Source organism: Canis lupus, chromosome 23 (genome assembly GCF_011100685.1).
Source record: "Canis lupus familiaris isolate Mischka breed German Shepherd chromosome 23, alternate assembly UU_Cfam_GSD_1.0, whole genome shotgun sequence".
NCBI lineage: Eukaryota > Metazoa > Chordata > Mammalia > Carnivora > Canidae > Canis > Canis lupus.
Window position 1 is genome coordinate 25,088,301 of NC_049244.1, and position 26,185 is coordinate 25,114,485.

Consider the following 26,185-nt stretch of genomic DNA (forward strand, 5'->3'; position numbering starts at 1 on the left):
GTGTTTTCTAGTATTTCCAATGGTGCTTTTTTACACTGAAGCTATAAATTCTTTTAGGCAAAGCTTCATGCCTCATCATCCTAGAAATACAGCTCTGATTATATCCATCCCCAGCTAAAAACCTTCATTAGCACTGAATTTACAGCAGAAAAATTTCCAAACTCCGCATGTTAGTACAAAGCAATGGTTCTCAAAAATTTACCTTGCACCAGAATGAACCAACCATTGGGTACCACTTGACCTTGACCAAAACCAAGAGGTATTGACAAAACAGATTGCTGGCCCTGCCCCTGAGTTTCAGATTCCGTGGGCCTTGGTTGGGACCCAGGAACTTGCTTTTCTAATGACTTTTTAGGTGATACTGTTGCTGCTGGTCCACTGCATTCCACGCATCCACCCAGCTAGGGGTTACACTCCTAACACCCAGCTCTACCACATATTTTCAAAGACAACCCTTTATTCTTGTTCATATTATATGTTTTCCCACTCTGTGCTTTTGTTTTGTTTCATTCATTTATTTACTCACTTACCCTCTTAGTCTGCTCAGGCTACTGTAACAAAACACCACACCTAGATGGCTTAAACAAGACATTTATTGTTCACAGTTCTGATGGCTGGGAAGTCCAAGATCAAGGTACCAGTAGATTCAGTTCTTGGTGAGGGCCCTCTTCTTGGCTTGCAGATGGCTGCATTCTCACTGTATGTATCATCACATGGTGGAGAGAGAAAATGCTGGTGTCTCCTCGTCTTCTTGTAAGAGCACTAATTCTATCATGGGGCTCCCTCCTCATGACCTCATATAAACAGAATTACCTCCCAAAGGCCCCACTTCCTAATACTACCACATTAGGGGGTGGGATTTCAACATATGAATTTTGGAGGGGAAGCAAATGTTCAGTCCATAATAATCATGGATTCATTCACTCAGTCAATGGTTCACTGTTTTATCAAAACATTCCCCCTCTTTATTGACATATAATTGGCAAATAAAAATTGTAAATATTTAAGGTTTATAGTGTGATTTTTTTGATACACTTCATCAAACAGTTTTTTAAAGACCAATGTAACTGATCCTGTCAAATCCTCTCATGAAGCTTATGGTACAAAGTAAGAGAGAAAAAATTTACCATTTTTCATTCACACAGTGCTTCAGGGTTTCCAAAGAGAACGCACATGCAAGCTCCCCTTTGATCTTCTCCAGACCCCTGAAAGACCAATGGAACAGAGGTTATTTTACACATTTCATAGATAAAGAAATTGATGTCCAGGAAGTAGTTCAACCAAGGTATTGCCAACCCACGTTTTTCCAGTCCCATGTTAGTATTTTTTTCCACCCAATCACACTACTTCAGTCTTGGTTCACTGTATCCCCTCTCTCCCCGCAGCGCAAATTGTATTTCTTCTTTAAAGCCTAATCTGTCACTACCTCCTCTATGAAGCTGTCTGTGATAACTCTAGTTAAAATAATTTCTCCTTCCAATAAATAAAGATAACACTTTGTCTCTCTACTGGCATTTTTAAAAAATATAGAACTTCTCTTTCTAGATCCCAGTCTCCATGAGAATAGGATCAATACCTCACTCTCCTTTATGTCTCCCATAGCACTCAGCTCTTAGCTTACAGTAGATGCCCATTGAAACTCTAAGAAATGAAAAAAGAATAAAGGTTGGAGATGAAAATTCCACCTACTTTCTGAGTCAATGGTTATATTCATTAGATAATCAATGAAGAGGGATCCCTGGGTGGCGCAGCGGTTTGGCGCCTGCCTTTGGCCCAGGGCGCGATCCTGGAGACCCGGGATCGAATCCCACATCAGGCTCCCGGTGCATGGAGCCTGCTTCTCCCTCTGCCTATGTCTCTGCCTCTCTCTCTCTCTCTCTCTCTCTCTGTCTGTGACTATCATAAATAAATAAAAATTAAAAAAAAAAAAAAGATAATCAATGAAGAATAATATATTTGAAGACAAAAGTAGAGTTCTGTGTTATCTCTATTCTCTATCTCCCTAAATAGGGGTAGGGAGTGAAGTGATTGCAGGGTGTCAGGTGTTTTGTGTTATGACATTTTGCCTTCATAACCTACCAGATAAATACTATTGCTCCTGTTTTCAACTGGAGATACTGAAGCCCCCAACTGTTTAACAATTCCCCCAAATTCAGACACCGGTGGCATGTTAGAGAGGGGACCATACCCAATTCTATTTAACCTCATGTGGCAATTATGAACACATGAAATCACCTCCAGTTTTACTATAACAATAATAAATTGTCCAGCACTTTTCTACATAAGAAATGAATTCATTGTAGTAATAATCTTGAGGTCATCTTTTAGTAACATAATCTCTCACCTTATTATTGCCTTGTCATTGATTCACCATTTGTTGAATCTTTTGATCCATTGCAAAAGGGGAAAGGAATTTCACTAATACCATGTGACCAGTCATCACTAATTGTGAAATGCTGGCCTGTCACTTAGACAGTGAATCTCTCTTAACAAGTGGTATTGTGTATAACAGAACATGCCTATTAGGGAAGAGAGCAGGAAAGGTTTGTGGTAAATCCTGGAAGAAAGTGGGGATGGGGTAGATAAATCCAGAGATAGATCCAGTTCCATGAATAACCCCAAAAGGAACAATGACTTTAGCAACATAAAGCTAAGATATTAAAGCAATTTGTTAGACATTTACCATATCATAGAGCTGAGAATTCTTAGAGTTTAACCAAAGGACATTGCTAATGAACATCACAGGGCCTTGGCATAGGCAGGTAGGAGACAGACAGCATTCAGGAAATAGATAACTCACCTAGGAGGGCTTATCCCGGGATTCTGCAGCCAAAGTCTTACAAGAGCAGAGACCTACAACATCCTGAAAAACAGATAGACACATCAAAGGTGATAATTCTCACAAATGTATGAAATACCAATTTGCATCCTTTCCTCTTATAGGTACTGCAATATTCTACCTGGCAAGCACCTGTTAATTTTTAATTGGCGAGAGTTATTGCAAGATCTTATCATTTCATTAGCCATTAAGACAACTAACAGTAAATCTTGGCATCTAATAGACTTTTTTTAAAAAAACAATTTCAATGAAACTGTTTCAAGGAATGAAGAAATTCTATAAAAATCTTCCAAACTTTTTGGATCTGTCAGGTGGAAAAAAGTTTCAAAGTACATTTTCAGGCCCCCGGAGTGTTCAATTCAGAAAAATCAAGATACAACAAATGTCCCATTTCATAAACAACTTTCTATTATTATTCAGACTGTCAGATCAGGGAGCCAGTAAAAAGTCATTCATCCAGAAAAGGGTAAAAATTGGGGAAATAGATAAATATTTTCTCTAAATCACTGACGATTATGTTAATATAATATTGGCTTTGAGGGGCAGTTTCAATCACTCTGGTCCTCAGAGATAAGACACAAGCAGGGAAGCTGAACTTTTCTAAAATAAAAAACATCAGACATTTGATTATCACTGTTTCTTGGAAAGGGTTCAGAAGTGCTTCCTCAGCCAATGGACTTGGTTCCTAGACATCTCTGCATTGGGGAATTCAAAGTAAGGACAAGGATCTATATATAGAAACAAAACCTGTTGCTAATGTGCGTGCATATCAAAGGACTGGCAGGAGGGAATTGTCATTCTGTCTGGTCTAAAACGAGGTTTCTTTGTAAAATAACAGTAACCATACTAGATCATGCTTACATATTTAACTTTCAAACACAGTTCTAAATACATTTTAAGCATATTTAATCTTCACAATCACACTATGAGATAATTACTATCATTATCCTCATTTTACAGGATAAGCTTGGAAACTTAGAAACAAAAGTTCAACAACCTGCCCAAGGTCACACACCTAGTAAGTAGTGACACGGGCAGTCTGGCCCCAGAGCCTGGGCTCTTACCCAATATACTCTACTGCTTTTTTATATATATACAGTGGTATTTTATATATGAAGCAAAATTATATATATGTGTGTGTGTGTGTGTATATATAAATCACACATTAAAATTTTGAGAAAATGAAATATGGAAGAAGAGAAAAGGAAGATGTGCTACTAATTTGAAGCAAAATTTTATATATATATGCATATATATCACACATTAAAATTTTGGGAAAATGAAATATGGAAGAAGAGAAAAGGAAGATGTGCTACTAATTTCACATAATTATCATTAGCTTTGGGGATATTTGCTTTCAATCATATTTATATGCATTTTTTTATCTGTTGTAATTCTAGGATTTTGATTCTTTTCATATTATATCAGAAATATTTCCTATGCTATTAAAAGTGTTCATGATTAATATTACATAGACTAGATATATTACTCATTGGCAAGTCTCCAGTTGTTAGCTATTTAGGCTGCTTCCAACAGCCCAGGGCAAATTCAAGTGCAGGCTGTGGAGCCAGAGAGCCTGGTTCAAATGTTTGTTTCTCTACTCACTAGCTATGTAATCTTGAGCAAGCTACTTGACATCTCAATGTTTCAGTTTTCTTATCTGTAAAATGAGGATATTAGTTGGTAACTACCTCTACCTACTTGGGTTTTTGTGAGAATTAATTACAGTAATTGAAGTAATGCACTTAAACATTGTCTGCACAGGTATTAATATCATAAATAAGTCTGTAGTGAACATCTTTATACATAAAATAATTAGATTAAAAAAATGATTTCCTAGACATAAGATTACTGAGTCAAAAGATATGAATCTTTTTTTGTTCTAATATTTAATTTACATTGCCAAAGCAGTTCCACAAAGTGTTATATAGATTTATATGCCACCAGTTATGTAAGAAGAAACCATTTTCCAGCATATTTTGCTGACTGGGTATTAACATTAAACCTTCTATTGCTTTGCCTTCCAGTTCATCAATCTGTTCTTCAGCTGTTGCTGTTTCTAATCTGCTCTTAAACCCATCCATTGAATTTTAAATTTGTCAGTTCATTTCTCAATTCCAGAATTTCCATTTGATTTTTATCCATAATTACCAATAATATGCTGGAATTCCCTGTCTTCTTGCCTAATTTTGTTAATTTATTAGTCACAGATATTTTAAAGTCTATTATCTGGTCTGTAGGTATGGCTAGTGATTTTATTGCCAGACATTATGTATGAAACACTGTAGAGATAATTTGAGCATCTGGGGGATCATGTCTTTGTCAAGTGGTATTTTACCTTAGCTTCTAACAGTTAGGGAAGTGAGATCTCTTACGGATTCTCTGCACTCTGGGTTCTCCACTTCTCAAGCCCTCTCTGTCTTGAGTCTCTGGGATGCTTTTAAACAAATATTTGCCAGATTTTATGCAGGTTTTCCACTTTCTCTCAGAGGATAAGTTGATCTAAATGAAAATAATCCATAACAGCTGGGAATGTAAATCCTTGACATTAATTTTAAAATAATTGATTAAACCTAAATACAGCTTATTTTTGTTTGAGTGTGTATTCAATTGATTATTACTAAGGCTGAATGTTTTTGTTTGCAAATGTGTTATATTTCATCTTTTGTGAAATGTGATTTTAGTCTTATCTCATATGTTGACTAAATACGATTCTATTCTTATCTCATGTATTAGTTCTTAGCTGTGGAGTTTGTATGAGATACTGTTAATAATATGATTACTATGTTCAAATAATTGTTATGTTCAAATAATTGTATCTAGCCTACTGTTTGTTTTATTCCTGTCTTAATATAACCAAATCTATTTTATCTTTACTTTGCAATTTGTTACAGCATCCTAAGCCTATAAAACAAATTCCTTTAGGCTTTCTATAGTTTGAGTTTTGCTACTTTATTGTACGTGTACCATGAGTATAAATTGATTTTTTTCAGTTAATCAGTCCATATATTATAAAATATTTTCCCTTCCCATTGAGTTGTGTTCTGACATTATCATATATTTCATTATTATATAAGATATAATTTATTTTGACCACATATTTTGCCTTTTTAATGCCAGTATCACATGGTTTTAATTATAACTTTATAATATATTTTAATATTTGATAAGATTAGTCTGTCTTCATTACTTTTCTTTCTCAGAACTGATTTCTACTATTCTTGCCTACTTTCTTTTTCCAGATTTATGTCAAAATCACATTCCTCTCACCATTACCTCAATATGTGAAAAACAAAAGACACATTATTACTAGAATTCCCATTAAGTCTATACTTTGGAAAGAATTAACAATTTTAAAGTGTTATTTTTAAGCCAGAAACCAATATTTTGATTAATTTAATATTTTTATAGCTCTTAAAAAGTTTTATTTACATAGGTAACATATTTCTGTTTACGGTCAGAGTTTTATATATTTTGTTGCTTTGTAAAATAAATCTCTCTTAGAGGTTTACATTTAAGCTAATGGTTGCTAATATTTATAAATATTACTGATTTATGTTAATAGTCATATGTCTGTAATATTTTACTAATTTATTAAGTCTATTCTTATTTTTGTTCACATCTTTGGGTTTTCAAGCTATAAAAATATTTTTCCAGTCACAATAATAGTGTCTATTTTTTTCATTCTTTATAGGTCTTTTTTCTTTATTATTTTTTTAAAGATTTTATTTATTTATTTGAGAGAGAGAGAGAGAGAGAGAGAAAGAGAGAGAGAGCAAGGATACGAGTGGGGTGAGAAGGAGTAGAGGGAGAGGGAGAAGCAGATTCCCTGCTGAGAAGGTAATCCCTCTCAGGGCTCCATCCTAGGACACCAGGACTATGACCTGAGCTGAAGGCAGATACTTAACTGACTGGGCCACCTGGGTGTCCTGAGGTCCTCTTTCTTTAGTATGTTTTATTATGCTGATAAGGGCTTTAAAAATAATGTTTAATAACATTATTATGACAGAACCATTATACCAACTCTACCCCACCCCTGTTTTTAAACATATATATTTCTAGTATTTTTACATTATTTTAATATTGACTATTAGTTAAAAATATTGTTATTATGCTAAAAAATAGTTTATTTTTTCTTTTTATCATTTTATCAGGAATAAGTATTAAATTTTATCCAATGCTTTACAAAACAATCTATGAAAATAACCATTTATTTCCTATTTAAGAATATGAAATGTTCATTAGTTTAGTTTCTAACTTTGTTAAGTTTTGCACTGTTTGGGAATACATTATTTTCATTTTTTTGCTACAATGAGCTCTACTGCATTTTTAAAAAAGCATGTTAAATTATTTTAGATTTATGCTTATTTAATGCATTATTTTTCAGTACCATTATTCCTTTATATTACATTAATAATAGTTATAAAATAGCCCTTTTTGCCTTATTTACTTTTTTTGAAAAAAATTCTGTTTGTGACCATGTTAGGCTGCAAAATCTTTGCCCTTTAAAAAAGTATTTCCATGTCATTTTTCTTTAAGTATGACTCTTAAGCACCACCAAATCATAATACTTTCATTTTAATTTAATGTGAAGATCTTTCCATTTGAATAGAAAAATTTAAGACATTTATACTTGTCATAATTTCTTAAGCTTGACTGAACTTATTTCATACTTTCTTCTTTTCAATAATTCCTTATTGTTTCCTTTCCATTTTGTCTTTTGAACTGTTTTGTTTATTTTATCTCCTACAATTATTTATAAAATAGATATTCTTCTTCCCATTCAACTAGTATCTATATTAAATTATTCACAACTATCCTCAAATGCATTTTTATCCAATGATTTAAAAATAAAGCAACAGCGGTGCCTGGGTGGCTCAGTCAGTTAGGCATCAGACTCTTGATTTCAGCTCAAGTCATGATCTCATGGGTTATAAAACTGAGCCCCATGTTGCGCTTTCCTGGTCACTGAGGATTCTGCTTGAGATTCTATCCCTCTGCTCACCTTCTCCTTCCCTACCCCTAGTTCATGCATGCATTCTCTCTCTCTCTCTCAAATAAATAAATAAATCTTTAAAAAAAATAAATAAAAATAAAGCAACAGCCTCTAATGCTTTTGTTTTCTCCATCTCCTCTTCCTCACTGTGGTTATTAGTTACAGACTATTCTTTTAAAAATTTAAAAACCTCCTTTTAGGATTATTTTATTAGAAACATTGCCCCCTTAGTAAAGAAAAACATCTAGTCACTAACATCAATTCTTAATTCACTTCAATTTTACCTATATTTTATTCATTTATTACTTCGTCTTGACCCTCAATTCTTAGTCAGTGCCAAGCTTTTTTCTTGGAATTTCCGTTCTTGATTTTTTATATATCTGAACGCTTAGTGATCTAGACAAAGCTCTTTGCAATTTTTGCAAAGTACTCTTAGTTGTTATGCCTTCCAACACCTTCCCAGTTTAAATATATTCTTCCATTGCTTTTATATATGAGCCAATAATTGGTTATGCATAATACTTAAAGAATCAAGCTTGTTTTGCTTAAAATTATGTAAAAGTTTACCTACAGACTAGTTATGAAGTTTTTCTTCTGTATCTCTAATTTCTGCAAAACAGAAATTTCATCTACTGAAATTTTCATTTAGTCATAATCTATTCTTATTTTTACCTGTTCTTGTTTAATTAAAAACAATATAGTCCCTCCTGCTATATTGTTATAATTACATTCCTAAAAAGCCTCATATTATCAGAAGGTTATTATAAAAACAATTATTTCAAGGAGAAAAGGGGCTGGGGCTAAGTAGTTTCAAATGCACAATAATAAGATAATTTCACCACCATAATTTCAATAAATGCATTTTTATATTTCTAAGTATTTTTAACTCAAATTGTAAGTAATAAGTTTGTCTATCAAAACCAGTAAATATGATTCTCAACATTGCCAATCAAGTAATGTAAGACTTACAGTGTAGAGTAAACCCAGATCTTAGATAATGGGTTACTAGGACCATAAAATAAAGTATCTTACAGTTTGTAGCTCTCCAAGGTAAAGAAAAATCTATAGTACCAACTGATCAACCAACCATTCAAACAAATCTATTTCAAATATTTTTATGTAGTAACTGGATTTCTACATATATAACTATAGTTCTAATTATGCCATCATGCTAAAGCCAATAATAGCATATATAATGCAAATGATGTACCTTAATGTATCCATGATGCTGTCTCCAATTCCATCTATAAAAGTCACAGGAAGTGGGAAAAATGATTGAACTTGCATATGGAAACAACCAGTTTCTGGTATACTTCATGTGCTAGAATATGTTCATTGTTCCATTTTCAAAAACTGCAAGGACATCCAACAGAGTGGGAGCCCAAGAGAAGACCCCATGTCTTTAATGTGCTTCCACAAAATTCCTCTTTTCTAAGCTTGAAGATCAGCTTCTAGCATTTATAATATATTTCAAGTCATTGGTGCACAAAGCCCAAGAAGCCATCAAAGGGGAAGTCTTCTGCTTGACCATTAAATTTTGGAAATGCAATGCTGGCCAGTAAAGACTTATACTCTGCTAGCATAGGAAAATCCCAAAGTGTGTCAGGGCCAGCAACATAGAAGGCCACAGGAGCATGTTAGAGAGCAAACTGGAATTGATGAAGTGGACTCTTCATTCTTTCCACTCTCTAGAATATGCTTATTTCTTCTCTTTTTATTGTTGATTCATAAAATTCTTTTTCAGGTGGTTCTAAATCCTTTAAAAGTAATTCACCAGAAGAATGTTCATATACTGCAACTTATTTGTGTCTTCCCAGAAGTTTCCCCAAATTGGAATCTTAAAATATGCATATTGGGATGAAAAAAAAAACAGCTTAAAAACAGTTTTGTTAAATGTCTGTTTTTTTAATTTAATGAATGATTTTAAAAATTAGCTTTATTGTTTTTTAATTTACCATCTGTTAACTCAATAAATATGAGTTCTTAAAGTTAACCTAATTGTCTTGGAATTTGCTGTTTTTGAAGCTGATTAAAGTTATTTAAATTAATTTTATTGTATATCCAGACTAGAACAAAGCATGTCTGCATTTGAATAGATCTTGGCTAATAATTTACAAATAAATGTGCCCATTTTTAAAACAGACTAATTTTGTTTATGGTCCTTAATATATATCAGTCAACTAGAGATGCAGAGATGCTGATATTAGACACTCAAAGGGATAGTATATTAATACACTGAAACTAGTAACCATTAAAAACTGACCAAGTAGAAATTTCCATCAACTCTGTTTTTTGTCTAATAAAGAGGAAGTGTAGAGAGAATATCAACTGGAATGCTATTTCTTTTCACTCTACATTCTCATGGATAAAAGGAGTTGCTATGTTTCTTAAATATCATCCTGCCTCTGGTCATAGTTTATTAACTAAGGGTGGTCACTGGATCCAAATGAGCCAATCAGACTCATCCCTAAGAACTATGAAGACAGAATGAGGGCCCTTTCTCTGGGTGGCTTGACTGAAACATCCATGGTTCAAGAGCAGGTGGCAATCATGATCTGCTATGTAACTGAGGAGACGAAGGAACTGACTGTATTGCCACGAGAAAGAGAAGAAATATGGAGAAAGAGGAATGACTGGGTTCTCTGTAGCACTTGAATGCATTTATTCCTGAAACCACACTTCACCGTTAACTTTGGATTCCACAAAAAGCTCGTGTGCTTTTCCCTTTCTGCTTAAGCTCACAGAGTCAGTTTCTATCATTTATAAGTCAAAATAACTTGAACTAATGCACAGGAGAGGAAATCTCACTGGCAGTAATGATTGTTTAATCATAGGTTGTTAGGCTATACTCCTCCCTCTGCTTTCCTTCAGATGGGTTCTTAATTTTAACATTTAATTTAGCTAGTCTTTCTTTTATGGTTATTGCTTCTTTGGCTTATCTAAGAAACTTTTGTCTATCTCCAAGTAATGTTTTCCTCCAAAACTTTATGGTCTTAATTCTACATTTAGATCTATAATCCACTGGCGATGAATTTTTGTGTATGGTATGAGGTAGGGATCAAGGTTTTTCATTTGTTTCTTTGTTTCTGTATGGATATCTAGTTATCCTAGCACCATTTGCTGAAAACACTTTCTTTTGTGTATTGGGTTACTTTGGTGGAGGTGGAAGTTGGGGAGGTGGGGTCATCTGAAGCCATCTGAAACTAAACTAATGACTCAATATTAAAACGTTGAGGCAGACTTATTTTATTAACCTTATTAATGAGTTAAGAAAATACAAGTAACTTCCTCACTTAAAAGAATGAGTTAATAATTCATCAGAATTTACTTCTTCTATAAACTTGCATGTAATATACCTAAAATATATCTCATGACTAATAGTCAAATCTGTTTTCTTTTCCATGCTGTTGCTGGTTTACCCCTTTCCATTGTCCATATAATATGCATCCATTTATGTTCCAAATATTAAAAAGGAGCCAGGCATACTAAGATCCAGGCTAGGACTATGTCTATTACATGGAACAAACTACATATGTCCAAGAATACTAAATAAAACAAAACCGATAACCAAGTCAAACCAGGTTTCAACTGCTGGTCCTGTGCGTCCCTTTTCTGTATACCATACCTGGAACTTTTACTGCCTTTTCAATTGTATACATCAGCTTCTAAGTTGTCTCATGAAGATCTAAAAGTAATAATATTATTGTATGTTCGAGATGACCTCAAAATGATCTCAAAATCCGTTGATTCTCAATGTGCAAGTCACAGATGACCTACAGAAAAATCATCTTCATGACACACATAAAAATATTTAATATTTGCCCAAAACTCTGGGATAAATGTATGAGGCAATTGGCTCAGAAACTCTGAGTATCCTAAGCCCTTCCCAGGCTCTGGTGGGTAGGCTGAAAGTACTTCTAGAAAATGTACTGTAGTGGATGGAAAATCTATAGGTTTGTCTAATAAGAATTTCCTATTTCTGGAAAAATTATCCCCAATTTATCTTGGAGAACAATACCTCCCCAAATCTCAGCCTATACAGTTTGGGTGTAATTCTTTTGGTGGAAACTTTGAGAAAGAGGAGTGTACTTTTGTTGGAGTTTCTACATCAAGAAGAATAGAAGCTTGGAGGGACTAGCTTAATACAGTAAAGGGAAAACTAGACTAAGAATAAAGTTAAAACAGAAGTTGACACAGAAGAAAGCAGAAACAAGAGATAGTTGGTGACATTTGAGCAGATAGATCTAACTATGCCTTAAGCACTTCTTACACTGTATTTTCCAACTTATGTGTGTATATGTTGATGAGAGTCGGATAAAAAGTGAAACAAAACTTTCATTTATGATTTGGATTTCTGCCTCTTTCAACCCAAGTTTCCTGAATTCATATGGATCACTGGATCTCTGCTTTATTTCTACCAAATCTGAATTTATGGACATGGAGCCAAGGAATCTGCATTTTAAAAAAGCATTCTATTTAATTCCTATACACACTAAAGTTTGAGATCTACCAGGATGTGGGAATTCGGAATGAAAAGAACAAAGATTCCCCATCTTGATGTTTGTTGACATCAACAAAAATAGTTATAGAATCAGAACGAGAGTCCAGTTCTCTTTTCTTCCTGGTGACTTGATCTCCCCAAGGTCATGTCCCATTACGTTTTTCCCTACTCCAACAAATTTTTCATCTAAAATATAAACATTTACTAATGGCAAAGATTCTACATTTGGGCAGCGTTCATAGTATATAAAAATAGGAGGTGCTTTAACAATTTTAACATAAATGTTACTAGTGAATATGTTCTGGACTTGGCAAACATTTCCACAAAAGTTATAAAAGAGAGAAAGCATTCCACTATGTGTGTAGCTGTTTTAATAGAAAAATAATTTCTTCCAAAATCTTTCAGTAAAAAATAAATATTCCAGAAATAGAGGCCATAATTCTTCTCTGGCTTTGAGTCCCCTTGGCACTACAGCAAGTCACCCAGGAGTACTTGCTTCTTTCTACTCCACTTACATTCCAGTCAATTCACTTTCTATTCCTGTTTACATCCCAGGACTTCCTCTCTATTAGAATAATAATGACAACAACAACATTAACAAAAGAAAACATAGTCTTTATTGACTACTAACTGTGTTGAAGCACTGGCATTTGCTAACTCCAGGAGGTAAATACAATTATAATCCCCACCATATGGATGAGGAAGTTGAGGCAGAAAACTAAGAGACTTGATCAAGGTCGTGCTAGTAAGTAGTTGAATCTGGATTAGAATCCAGGTGGTTGGACACCTAAGGCTGTTTTGCCTACATGTATATACATTTTGTCTAAATATATATATATATTTTTTTCTCTGAAGTTCACTTAAAATATTATAATCTGCTCATGTTTCTTCTTTGTATTCAAAACTCATGGAACACATAAAATGGATGGGTTTTATTGTCTATAAATTATATCTTAAGAAAGTTGAATTAAAAAATTTCAATTTGTAAAGCCAAATTGCTAAGAATTTAAAGACTTGATTGTCCAATGAATTGAGTGGCTTTAAGAATATGGATGTGCCCTGTATATATATATATTTTGTGTGTGTATAATTATATATGTATTATATACACATAATATATAAAATACATAATATATTATATATACAGATACATATACATTATATATATGTATTTTATATATATTATATATAAAATACTATATAGTGTTTGGCCTTCACTAAAAATATGCATAAGCTATACAAAAGGGTCTAGTGTAGTTTTACAAAGCCTGGGAGTATGGACTTTTAGGGCCTAGTACAAGAATCATGTGTTTAGCTGGTATTCCTTTACAAGGTAGGATCAGTATGCTTAGTCCTAGATAATATTCTGATGCTGTGCTGATCTTTATGTCCTACTCTAAATGATTTATGCATTTTTAAAAACCAATAATATTTACCACAGAGAGAAAAATTACATATGATCAATATAAGATCATTGTGCTCTTGAAAAATTAACAGTCTAACAAAGGAAGCATATGGCATAAGGAGCCGTCAAAAAGTGTGCCCTCCTTCTAAAACTTTAGCTTCTCTTTCATCCATTAGCTCTGGAAATATTTATCAAGTGCCCCCTATACACATGAAAAGTTGTATATTATAAAAAGGGTGGTGCTATTAAGGGCTTTGCATCATCCTCAAACGATATGATGGAGTATGAGCTATAGCCTCCAGACTTTTCCTTTCCACTATGCCACCAGAGAGATCTATTATTTTTAAGATTTTTATTTTTAAGTACTCCCAGCATGGGGCTTGAACCCACAACTCTGAGATCAAAAGTCACATGCTTCACCAACTGAGCCAGCCAGATCCCCTCAAAGTGAACTTTCTAAAGAGTTCTGACAGTATTACCCCCATCCTTACAATTTTTAATGACTCCCTATCTCATATAGTAGGAGACATTTGATTGTTGGTCTTTAAGCTGATTTTTATCTGTCCAGGTTTTCACCCCACATGTGTACTTTGAAATGTGGGTAAGTTCTCAACATTTAATATTTCAATTTTTCATATAAAACCAAATTAGCAACTTCTCCTTAGCAATTTGAAGACCTGGGGCACCTGGGTGGCTCAGTCCATTAAGCGATGGATTCTTGATTTTGACTCAGGTCATGATCTTAGGGTCCTGGGATGGACATCCTAAGTGCCTTTACTCATACTGGTCTCACTGCCTGAAATATCCTCTATCCTCCTTCTGCAGAGAAGAGTCTCACTTTTCCTCAGGACTTGGTTCAATTCTACTATAGAACTTTCCTAAATCCAGCAGAGTTATTTGCTTCTTCCCAAATCCAGTGATCCATATGAATTCAGGAAACTTTGTGCCTCTACTAGCATTGCAATGACTTTTCTTTCTGTGTGCCCAACTGGAAAACGTATTTCTTGAAAATAACTCTTAATTATCTCCATAAACACGGTCCTTAATAGAGTATCTGGCATTAGTAAATGAGTTATTTATTGAATGAACAAAAAGATGCATAAGTGAATGAATGAATGAATGAATGAATGAATGAATACTTCCAAGAGAGTTTTTTATTTGTGTTGCAAAATTTTGATATTTAAAATAAGGGAAGTAACTACTCAAGACAAAATTTCAAAATTTGATAATAATCATGACATTTTCAGATAACACTTTTTTCCCCCCAGATAACACTTCTTAAAAGTTCCTGTTCATGGCACCCTTTCTCGGAAAACAAGTCTTGAAAAAATAAAACACATACAATATTAGGAAATACATATAGAGTGGCTTAAAATTGATAGGGTGCCACAATTTGGGGGGAAGGGATATGGGGCTGTAGTACTTCATTCAAAGAGAAGTCACAGCATGCACGTCTCCCTATAATTTGATGGCCTCTCTGGCGCTTACCCTGAAGAATGGAACATTTAGGCCACGAAGGAGCAGGGTGGGATCACTTACCTAGAGAATATTGGCGCAAAGAGTCACTAAGAGTATGTTAGTCCTTAAAAGTTGTGCAGCATAGCTCTCTACTTTGGGGCACGAGGTAGGCAGCACGATGTGGCCTCACTGTGATGATTCAATGAAGCCATGCCACTAGTCCTGGCCAATTAGGTTGAAGCCCAAATGATGTGTGCCACTTCTGGCCATAGGATTTAAATGCCAGCCTGACACCCTCTGGAGTAATCTTTATTCTCCCCATAGCAACGTAAAACATTCAAGATGGCAACTGTTCTATCAGTCTGGAATCCTGATTGAGGAGACATGGAACAGATCAACTGACTTGCAGCGGACTCACCACAACCTGGAAAACAATTTTTGTCATTGTAGATAATCAAACGCTGGAACTGTTTGTTATCCTGGCATAAGATAGCCTCTCCTGACTAACATAACAGATTTGCTCTGTTTGGCAGAACTAAGACTAGAGGTTGGAAGTTTTAGGGTTTATAGGATTTAGGAGTTTTAGGGTAGAAAGTTTGAGGGAAGTCTGCATTGATCAGTCTTGTTCAATTTTTAAAAATGTAATGAAGTATATAAAGATGGAATGAATTACTTAGGATTCTCTTTATTTATACACGCGGTATGCAATCAAGCTTTATTTACCCTGTGGTAACTATTCTGTAGATAAAATGCCTTTATGTAGGTAAGTGGTGAGTTCCCCCTCACTCCCTATGCTTGCCTTGATACCCCCTGAAGGTTTGACTGGACAAATTAAGTTCAAAAATACATTCCAACCAGACATCCATCAGGGTGTCTATTTCCTCTGGTCTACAAGAGAAAAAAAAGTATTTTCTCACATATTCTTTTGATTCCATCCATTTACTGATCCATTAAGTTGTCTTTTCACATTTTGATGTCATCTTGCCACCAAACAAATTCCTTGAAGGCCAATACTGTTTTATCCCTCCTTGGCATCTTTCTCACACTATTTAGTAGGCAATATTTGTGGTTTATCCTCCTGGGAAAATAATCAGCTTTTGACACTAGTTACTATTATTGACCATTTGCTATGTCTCCGATTTACTTGTCTTTCAACCATTTAAATCAGATTTGCACTTGTTAAAAAAAAAATCTAGAAGCAGAAATATATTACCCTAATAACTTTCAGGCAAAATATCTTTTTCTTCTGGAAAAAAAAAAAAAAAAAAGGCTTACCCTAGTACTATTGAATTTGTGGCCAATTACAATATTTCATTAACATCTTAATTCAGTAAGTATTTAATGTATTCCTACTATGTGCCAGGAGGCAGGGTTTACAAAAGAGTTTATCAAGTTATGTTACTTAATGCACTGTACGCATCATTACATAATTCTGTATTATAATAGAGCCTGTGAGCTCTCTGTTCAAGACTATTTAGGGGAAAAAAAGCAAATTCAAAAGGTTGGGGCAAAATGTTCCCTTGGTTTAACGCAGGGGAGCATATCACACTTTCGATTCAGGGGACTTACTTGGTAACTCTGGGGAATAAATGAGTGTGTAAGAGTGTGTAAGGGAGAAAAGAACAATCCCTCCTCTTTTTTTTTTTTTTTTTTTTTTTTTTTTAATTTCAATTTCTGTTAAGCTTCATTTCAGCCTTTCAGAATTGGAGAATCAGCTGCCTGCTATAAGAAATTGCTAATAAGCAGTAATTAAAGACTGAGAATTTATTCTTTCCATTCCAAACCTGATGTCATTCCCAGATGGAGATATTGGTACTGGTTAGGCAATTCAGCATTTTGGTAAATTAAGGCAGGAGATTTTGTGTCTCTTGGGTCCTATGGATGCAGAAAGTGGTCCAGGAAGGAAAACTTGTATTTTGTTTTGCCCATGGCATTTATACCTTATTGTTTTGCTTTACAGAACCAGGAGTTGAGGTGGGCACTTCCACCTTAGAAACCAGGGGCTAGTTCTCTAAAATAACACTAATTCATAAACTTTTTATATTCTTATATCTTTGGAATTATGGTCTCTGCATAAAATGACAACTGAAAAAGATGGACAATCCAGGGAATCCAATACCGCTGATAGGAAAGAAGTGGCATATCAGAAAGCAGCATGAATACAAGCGCTATCCTCCTTTATTTAGAAAAACCACACAAAAATACAGCACAGTTGATGTGCTGTTACCAGGACTTGAAAGTAGAATCAACCACTGTGTAAAAGATAAAATAAGACTGCACGAATAGGAGGATTTTCCCAGCGTGCTTTATTCATAGACATCTGACAGAAGAGGACCTAACAGAGCTTTTAGGAAAAACTGAATTCTCAGCCCACAGTCACTTTCCAGGAACTTCACTGCAAACAGTGCTCTGCGCTGGCGGGATGGAGATCTTAGCAATCTCCCTCCTGCTTCCATAGTTTCCTTCTCTCTAAATACAATTATGTATGGGGACTTAATGAGAGAGCAAGCCTTGTGTGAAAGGAACTCAAGAAAGTGCAGCTTCTAAAAATACACCGAGGAGGCTCTACAGTCCTTATTGTTACAAACTGACGTTTTGCAGTTCAAGCTATGAACCTAACAACTACACACACACCGAAGGGGGGAAAAAAAAAGTAGACTATGTTTCCTTTCTGTAATCCCCTTAACTTCGAGTAAACAGTAGTAATTTTCTGTTGTCATACTCAATGCAAATTTCCCAAAGACGACAGAACACAAAACAAAAGACCTGTTTGCTTCCTAGGAGCTGGGTGGGGGTGGTGGGGGGTGGGGGTGGGGGTGGGGGTGGGGGTGGGGGGGGTGGAGGATGGCTGGATGAGAGGGGCAAAGTTGATGGAGTTCTCCTTTTCTCCTCAGCCTGGGGTCCTGAACCTCCAAGTCACTCTGCCGTTGTAGAGGTTTTTGAAGTTTCATTCACCTTCTGGAAAGGCTCCCTTGCCCCTCTTCTCCGCGAGCCCCCCTGTCACTACAGTCTCATCACTTGCCTCCTCCTTTGCTTCCAGCTTCTTGGAGAAACTGGACCTCAGTTTAGGGGTCTTTTCCCTGCGGATTTTAAAGAAGCGGCCGACAGAAGGCTACTGCTTAAACAACCGGGCAGGGGCGCGGGGTTGGGGTCTGCAAGAGCAACCCCGCCTTCTCCTTCCACCACGTGCTCCTCAGTTGGGGTGCAGCACTCCTGGATGGGGTGCAGAGAGGGGCGGGGCCAGGGTGGAGGGCGATGGACCGTGCAGACTGAGAGGGGAGGAGGCCCCCGAAGGAGAGATCGTCTCCACCGAACATGAACGAGAGAAAAAAAAAAAAACTGGCCCACATGCCCCTAGTGGGGAGCGATACACCCCACGCGGGCTGGGTTTGGGGGTGGGGGGTGCGTAGGGCCCGCTCACCTGACTTCCTCCTCCCCTGGCACACACACTGCAATCGCCCGCTTCTCCCCCCCCCCCCCAAAAAAAAGCTCAGCCAAACAACGAACAACAAGAGGAAGCCGCAGGCGGCAAGAGGAGGGGTGCGCGTGGTGGGGGCCCGGGAGAGGTGAGGGGGCAGGGTCGGCGGGCGTCGAGAACCGCGCCGCGCACCCCTCCGCGCACTCCCGGGCGCCCACACTTACCCCCAGCGGCTGAGGGTCCGGTCTTCGGCGCCAATCCCGGCGCGCGCCTCTCGCCCGCCCTCGTCCCTCCGGCCCGCCGCCCCCCACACCCCGGCCGGCGCGCGGGGAGGGAGCCTGGGAGCCGAGCGCGGCGTTGGCGGCGGCGGCGGCGGCGGCGGCGGCGGCGGCGGCTCGGGCTCGGGCTCGGCTCGGCTCGGGCTCCAGCGCTCCGTGCAGCCGGCGGCCGCCGAGGCTCCTCCGCCGCCAGGGGGAGAAGCCGGGGCGGGCGCTGGGGAGGCGGGCCGGGCCCTCGCCGCCCCGCCGGCCAGCCCGCTCGCACCAGCTCGGGAGCGGCGGCGGCGCGGGGTCCGCCGAGCCCCGGGGCGCGGCGCGCGGGGCCGGAGCAGCCGCGGCTGGATGCGCGCCCCGGGGGGCTGCGGGCTCCCGCGGGGGGCGCCCCGGCCGCTCCGGTGCGCCTCCAGACTGCGGGCGCGGCGGCCGCCGAGCCGAGAGCAGCTCCCGCCGGCCCCTTCCCCCCCCCCCCCCCCCCCCCCCCCCCCCCCCCCCCCCCCCCGTTAACATCCCCTCCCTCCCCCTTCCTTCCCTCGGCCCCGCGCGCTCGCCAGCTCGCTCCTCGTCTCGCTCTCCCCTTTAAACGCCCACTTCGGATGGGGAAAGAAGACAACTTGAAGTCAAGTTGCAATTAACTTCCGCGGCAGCCGCAGCTCCGGCGGCGGCGGCACAGGAGGCAGAAGCCGCCGCCTCGGAAGTCCGACGCCGGCGCGCCCGCCCGGGGAGCTGCTCCGGGTCGCGGGCCCGCACTCGACAGCCACCGCCGCCCCCAGCGCCCATGCCTGAGTGAGTGCTGCTCCTTTGCCTCCCTTTCCACCCCCCCCCCCCCCGCGCCCCGTATTCTTGCTCTCGAATCTCTGTCTCTCTGTTTTCGGAATCGATCCAAACTTCTCGGTGGCGCCCACCCCCGGCGCCCCTTGCCGGGCTGCGCGGTGCCCTCCCGCCGACGTCTGGCGGCCGGGGTCCCCCGAGCCCCTTCCCTTCTCGCGTGCGCGGCCGGACCCCGGAGGGGCGGGCGGGGAGAGCGTGGGAGAGCACCCGGGACGGGGGGCTCGGAGATGCCATTCATTCCCTCTCAGGGTGTGGGCACCCTGACACACCTGCCCGACAGACCCAGGCTGGACAAACTCCCTCAGGTCCTCCGTATGACCGCTCTTCGGAGAGAAAAGGGGGAGCCGCAAAGAGCGAAGGAGGCCGACGGGAAAAGGGAGAGGAAGCCTCTCCGTGCGCCCCGGAGCTGGGTTGGCAGAGAGGTGCCCGGCAGAGTAGGCTGGGGGAGCGGGGACGGTCCCCGCCGATCGCAAGTGAGCTCAGCATCCTTCCCCGGTCCTTCTCCTTCCTCCTCCGCCCCCCGCCCGCGCGGCTGCCTGGGAGCGGCGGCCGAGAGGGGCCTAGGAAGTTGGTGGCAACTTCTCCATCCCGGGGACGCTCGGCGCCGGGCGCTCAAGTTGGAGCCGGGATTTTGAAAGCCGCGGCACTCCGCCTTGGAGTCCCCGCCGGAGGTAGTGAGGTGGGCCCGCAGGGGCTCCCGGAGCGACTGCAGGTTTGAAGGAGGGCTGGAAGGCAGGAAGAGGCGCTGCCCTCTGAGCGGGGCTGACACATCGCAGGTGCGGCCTCAGGGTCCGCACCGTGTCTCCCTCCTGCGGTCCCGACCCGAGCGTGGCGGCCTTCTCCGGGCGCTTCCCTGCGGAGGCTCCCGGGGCGGCGGCGCGTGGGTTTGGGCAACCACCGTAAGGGGGACGAAGCAGGCAGGTGGCAGGTGGCAGGTGCGGGGAGCCACACGCGCCCACCGGGGACATGCACCGGGCGTGACTCTTGGGATGACCCCCCAGAAGGAGGAGAGGATCTCAGGGCTTTTGCTGGAGATCTTGGCCCCGACCTCCTCTGGGGCGTTGCAAGTCTCACGTACTAGTGTCAACCACAGGATCGCCTCGTAAAAGTGCCCTGGTTGGCAGCTTTGACCTCTGCGCCCTTCCTCGGCGAACTTTCTCCGCGGCATTCCAGATTTCCAGGCAATTGTTGTAAGACTTGGACTCTACGTGGTTGTATCAGAGACAGGGAAAATTAAAAAAAAAAAAAAAAAAAAAGACGTCCTATTCTCAGGAGAGAACCGTTCTACCCGGACTGGCTGGGGTTCCCTGCTTGCATCCTTGGAGGCCAGGAGACCTGACTTTTCCAAGAGGAACAGAGGAGGGGTAAGAAACAAGTGAAAGGCGACTGGTAGGTGTCAGGTTTTGTCCTCAGCAGTCCCTAAAATCGACTTACTAAGGGAGTAACGCGTGCGATTGAAACTTTATTGAAATTTACACCCTATCTAAAGTGGATTTTTCTGAGGTGTCAGGAATGTAAGATTTATTCTATAGTAAAACGTAGCTGCAAAAGCAAACAACAACAACAACAACAACCGTACTTTAAGGCTGGAAAAAGCCAAGGTTTGAGGTGTTTGCTCTAAAAACCTTTAATCGGCTGTGGGGTACTAATGCTATGATTTAGCAGCAGTCCTTTATTTCTATTGCATATTATTTTAGTGGAACAGTAGTACATTCATATACTGGCTGCTCCAGTCTGCTGGCAAACATTAGCATTCAAGCTTACATTTTTGACAAATGTGCAGACAGGAATAGCATGAATAGGCATCTTAAATATTAACAACCTAAGCATCTGTTGTGAAACAAATTTAATATATTTACTCTGTTTTTCTCACATTGTTAGAAAAGGTTATAATAAGTGCATAATTTCAACTTTAGTTAGCAGAAGTAACTGGCTGTATCTTTCACTACCTCTCCAAGTGTTTAACACAGTCACCAGACATAAGTACTTTAATTAACTTGGTTAGGCACATTGTTAAATACACTTTAGACCTAGTGTATACTATGTAAAACGTAACAGTAGCAAAATACGTATCCTATTTGTGCACATTTTAAGTGACTCTGCATTTTATAAATGTAACAGGCATGTTTATTTTTCATCTCCATTTGACACTTATTACTTCATAGTTTTTCTAATGGAAACAATATTTTAAATGTAGAGCTGTTCAGTCATATGTAATACATAATATGTAAACAGTAGCCATAAAATACAAAGCATTGTTAAATTTAAGTATGGCTACATGTAACAAGATTATACAAGAGAAACAATCACTGTTCAATTTTGTATTCCTTTCTGAATAATGAGTACAAATGATGGGTGAAATAAGAACAGATAAGGATTTCCCTCCTAAAGTACTAACTAGTGCCTTAAAAATCTGTGTGGGGGTGGGGGTGGGGAGAGCAAGAGGGAGAGAAAGGGAAAAAAAGGGATAGAGAAAGAAGACCTAAAGAACTTTCAAAAGTCTGAATAGTTATTTCCAGAATCAATGCATTCCTCATTTTCCCACAAGCTGAAATATGTAATAAATAATAGTTCTTTGTATGTAAAAGTATTCACAAGGAATGCCTTTTGTTTAGTTGTTGTAATAAATTAATATATTCTTTGGTTGATAATCTACAAAAGTAGTTCTTTTGTCTCCCAGCATCTTAAACAAGAACAACAACAAAACGAGTGAGTATTGGTTTATTTCTGCAGAGAAGTCTGTTGCCAGCTATAGGAACCTGTGACTGAATGAGCTATGGTATGCTGAGTGATGGTTAAGAAAGGCTACATTAAATTAGCAAAGACTGAAATATCTGAAGGAGATTTTCAATTATTTTTTCATGTGACAGGTTGTGGATTGCAAATTAGGCCTAAAAGGTCAGGTGACAGGCACCTGTTCCTCATTATTGTAAAAATCTTTTGGTTACAAACACTATTAAGCTAAACACAACATGGATATACAGCAGGGACTCTATAAAGCACTCTAGTGGTTTTTCATCTGCTCTGTAAATTTCCAAGAGGGCCATACATTGATATGCCCTTTACACAAACAAATCATTTCTTCCAAGACGTGTTGTCTTGAATGACTCTTACATTAGTACTTGGGATTGATGAAGTATATAAAATAAATGCATATGACTGAATCAATCTTCAGACCATGTCTAGGCAGGTTGTTATCGAATGCAAAAATATTATTTTTTAAGCCCTTCTTCTTCCTTTACAGCCCATTGTTTACTAGCAGAATTTGCCCATGTTTTAAATAGAAATCTCCCCAAGTTGCCTTCTGTCCTTTTTTAGATGAGTTCCCACTTTAAATAATGCCGTGAAAGATTTTGCTTAATACTTGTGTATAAGGAAAAAATTAGTTGCACTATATACCGTCATAGCTTTGTGGTATATAGAAAATGGGAAGAAACCCACGTTTTACATGAATGCTGTGAGGAAGGGTATCATCATTTGATCTTCAAACTTGCCACCTTTTTCAGGAGAGTTCAGTAATATTTCTATTAGAATTAAAGAGTGTGATTTTATTTTTATGAATGGTTTACTTTTAGATATTTCAGACAGCAGAGTAAGCATACATACTGAACGGACCTAAGGAGCACAAGGTTGTGAAATATTAAAGGTGCCAGTTGTTTTTAATTGGCAAAGGAGGAAGATTTTTGAGCAAATTTGGTAACTCGGATTATTAAAGTCTATATTTAAATATGTGCTTTGCTTTAGTTTTGTATGGTTTATGCTTATTATATTTAGTATTCATTTTTAGCATTTGTGATCAGATTACAGGATAGTCATAACTCTTTGCTTTTCAAATTGATTTGGTTTTCAAACTCCAAAACTCTGGGGTGAATTTAACAAATTGGTTTACCTTTTGACAGAACAGAGTTAAGTTAATTAATAGATCAGGCACGAAGAATCATCCACGGTAGGGTGTATTTTCTGGTAAAATGAAAGTTATGTTTCAGCATGATGAGCATCAGGCTTCAGTAATCTGTTCCTCGTGTGGAATGAACACTTCCTACTTCGAGCTAGCAGGCACCTACTGTTTATTTACGCTGCATTAAACTGACAGCTCAGCAATCAGAGGAAAAATATTACTTACCTTCCTGAAGTAAATACCAGTTTATAGGTTAGTGCACGTATTTATATTCCTGTCACCACTAAATAACGGCTCTGTCTCCATTTTAATATCTACCTGTACTGTAATCCAGGGCTTCAGACTCTTCCCGGTTGGGGGTAGGGGTCGAGCGGAGTTTTTCTTATCACTTACCAGTGGCAAAACTTTAAAGAAGAGTAATACCATCTTCTTATTTCTGTCGTGTGAGAACCAGTTGAAAGAAATGCTATGCACTTTTACTTTACATATCTCAACTGTAACATCAAAACCCCAAAAGAGTCTGCAGGCCACTTAAAATAGTCATCTTAGAGCAACCTCGGGACAAATATGTTCAAACACCTTGAAATGTGTGTTTGCTAAATTAGCTTTCTGCAAAGTTCTAAATAGATTAAATTATCTGATTAGAGAATAACTTCGATAAAGTGTGGTACCTTCCAAGGCTTAGATTGAATGTTTGTTGTTAATGGAGATCTGCTAACATGAGTACAAAGTGGGGCTCATCGATTGATTGATTGATTGATTGATAGATACTGTTAGCTTTCCTCTGAAAATATTCTTGCCCCCTTTGTCCTCTTGTTAATCTGCCAATCTTAAGTGAGATTTCAGCTTTCTTATGATACAAATGCATGTTTTTTTTCTTCTTAAATTAAAAGTCCCTTCTTTTTTGAGCCTCCTGGAAACATCAAAATACTGTGAAAGTTGAATTCCAAAACTTAGGTTTAACTGGGAAAAAAAATGCTTATTTTCACTTACATTCTATAAGTAGCTCTTACACCATCATCTACACACAGTTGTCAGTTTCTAATCACATATTCCATTGACATCAAAGCAGAATGGGGTCTTAATACAGTATATAAATCAAATCTGTTACACAAGGTTCTTCTTCAGTACACCAAAGAAAAAGTGTCTACTATGGTAATTTATATATCGTTCCTAAGTGCAATTCTCAATGGTAAGTCTATTTAAACTTGATGTCTTCATAGAGTGTGATCAACACATTAACACACATTATTTAGTACTTTTGAACTTATGCCAATGGTACCTTTTGCTGTTTATTTTTTTAAAGTCTTTTTTAAGATCAGATATTTCATTCGAGAGTAAATAGATACAGATTGTGTGTATATATATTCAGGGTGAGATTTAGTAGCAGAGCATTTCTCCAGCATATTGGCCTATTTTTATTCTTTCAAGTTATTCTGTATCACTTCCACAGTTGTTGCTGTCTGAAGGTTCATAATAGAAATTCTCATCACCTCTTTCAATGGACTTTCAAGGATGTAATTCAGTTTGTGTGATGATCTAGTTTAGTTATGAGAGATGAAAATTAGTTAACTGGTACCTCAGCACTTAGGTCCCTAGATTCTGCTGAAATTTATTCAGTCCAGTTATTTGACATTTGGTAGTGAAGTATCTTGTAATCAAAAATTAAGAGTTGGTTCAGTTTCCAGTGGAGGAAAGATCTTGCTGGATAAAACATTTAACTGTCCAATATTTTATTACACTCATCACTCATTTTAGAGCCCGTTTATTGTTGCACAAAATTTTGAGTACCTCGGGGTGCAGGTCCCCCAAATGAAACTGAAATGCTTGCAGAAGAAGCAGATGTCAGGCTGCACCTGGTCGTGCCTTTACTAGAATGTCTGTGGACCTGCACTAGCCGCCCCCCCCCCCTTCTCTGTACCCCTTCCCCCCAGGTGTGCAGGAAATGGAGGGCGTTGTACCGGGTGAAGTGGGTGGACTCTACCCAGAGCTATGACCTGATTTGTGACGCACCCTCAGAACTGCAGTAATGGTCCAGCTGCTTCACAGGCAACTGGTAACACCTCATTTGGGGATGCTTCTGCCTTGCTAGCAGTGCCAGAGAGAACTTCGTCATTGTCACCTCATCAAAGACTAGTTTTTGAGAGCTCTCCTATAGGGCTAGATTTGGAGAGCAGCCTCTGATATTTGGAGGGTAAGTGCCAAAAAAGTTCCTATCAGTTTCATATGGAGCAGCAGGGCTACAGCCACAGGGAGGAGAGACAGGCATTTAGTGTTCGGGGGGGAAGACCTCTGTGTTGGGATGTTGCTTTTTCTCAGCTGGAGATGATTTGGGACCAAATACTAACAAGAATTCTTCAGTGGGCATTCTTCTTTGGGTGGTGAAATATGGTAGGCAGCTCCCAGGAGAAATTATTAGACCCTCTTTCCTTGAGATATTTAAAGATAGGGTAGTAATCTGTTTGAGAGGGAATTCTTTAGATGCTGTTTTCCAGGAAGCCAGGCATACAGTAGAGTTGATTGCTGGAGGTTCCTTTCTGGTCTTGCTCAATGGTTTCAGATAT

General features: G+C 39.0%; 1 protein-coding gene and 1 long non-coding RNA gene across 10 annotated transcripts in view; one reads left to right on the forward strand and one right to left on the reverse strand.

Moving 5' to 3' along the window:
* Positions 1-575: 575 nt before the first annotated feature.
* The window catches only part of LOC102152799, a 39,602-nt gene continuing 13,992 nt past the window's right edge, over positions 576-26,185 (reverse strand). Inside the window, exons 1-8 of one of the 7 annotated variants that reach the window (XR_005376980.1) lie at positions 18,842-18,977; positions 15,281-15,623; positions 11,461-11,520; positions 9,046-9,672; positions 5,178-5,341; positions 2,801-2,863; positions 1,128-1,205; positions 576-697 (exon numbers count right to left, since the gene is read on the reverse strand). This is a non-coding gene — a long non-coding RNA (uncharacterized LOC102152799). Of the gene's footprint in view, positions 698-1,127; positions 1,206-2,800; positions 2,864-5,177; positions 5,342-9,045; positions 9,673-11,460; positions 11,609-15,280; positions 15,624-16,116; positions 16,838-18,841; positions 18,978-26,185 lie in introns of those variants that run through there. The other 6 variants (XR_005376978.1, XR_005376976.1, XR_005376975.1 and 3 more) reach the window with 6 other exon arrangements.
* SATB1 (SATB homeobox 1) overlaps positions 19,520-26,185 on the forward strand; it is a 101,756-nt gene continuing 95,090 nt past the window's right edge. The window contains exon 1 of one of the 3 annotated variants that reach the window (XM_038570741.1): positions 19,520-19,678. The gene's annotated coding sequence lies outside the window, so the exon portion shown is untranslated. Of the gene's footprint in view, positions 19,679-19,959; positions 21,088-25,671; positions 25,816-26,185 lie in introns of those variants that run through there. The other 2 variants (XM_038570743.1, XM_038570742.1) reach the window with 2 other exon arrangements.